The sequence below is a fragment of the Triticum dicoccoides genome, chromosome 7A (assembly GCF_002162155.2).
Source record: "Triticum dicoccoides isolate Atlit2015 ecotype Zavitan chromosome 7A, WEW_v2.0, whole genome shotgun sequence".
NCBI classification, from domain to species: domain Eukaryota; kingdom Viridiplantae; phylum Streptophyta; class Magnoliopsida; order Poales; family Poaceae; genus Triticum; species Triticum dicoccoides.
In genome coordinates, this window is record NC_041392.1 from 122,921,102 (window position 1) to 122,921,750 (window position 649).

Sequence of the window (649 nt, forward strand, 5' to 3'; positions counted from 1 at the left end):
CGCCGGGATCCAGGGAGGTTGGGGGTCGGGCGGTGCCGGGAGTGAGGGAGAAGGTGGGGGCGGGGCGAGCCAGGATCTGGGGAGGAGATGGGGCGGCCGTCGGGGAGGAGGTCGGGGGCTGGCGGCGAAGGGATCTGGAGAAATCGCTAGGTCAGGAGGAACGGCTGGGAATCGCTAGGTTTTTTTTTCGCGGGAGGGTTGCGGGTTAACGGAGGTGGGAGGATGACGAAAAAACCGGAGGTGGGAGGATGACGAAAAAAACCAGCGAAATTAAACTGTGCAGACTATTCACCAAGTCGTCCATTAGGAGTAGAGATACAAGACAGCTCATTCAATTATCTTTATTACTCTCCCATTTGAAAATAGAATCTCTATGGCTCCCAAATTAATACATGTATTTAAATACGTGCAATTTAAACGAGCGCGTAAATGGAAATATTGGTGCATGTATCATCCTGCTCGCAGTAATGTAAATATTCCCATTATTTCTCCTAAAAGGCTTCCTACAATAAGAGGATGCTGATCTGAGTCCTAACTTGTAAGGTAAAAAGTCCCCACTGTTGGAAGGTGGATCATGGCGGTGGCCCTCCTTTCGACACCCACCAAAAATCACAACATTTTTGACTATATGGGCTTGTTAAAAAGAGCA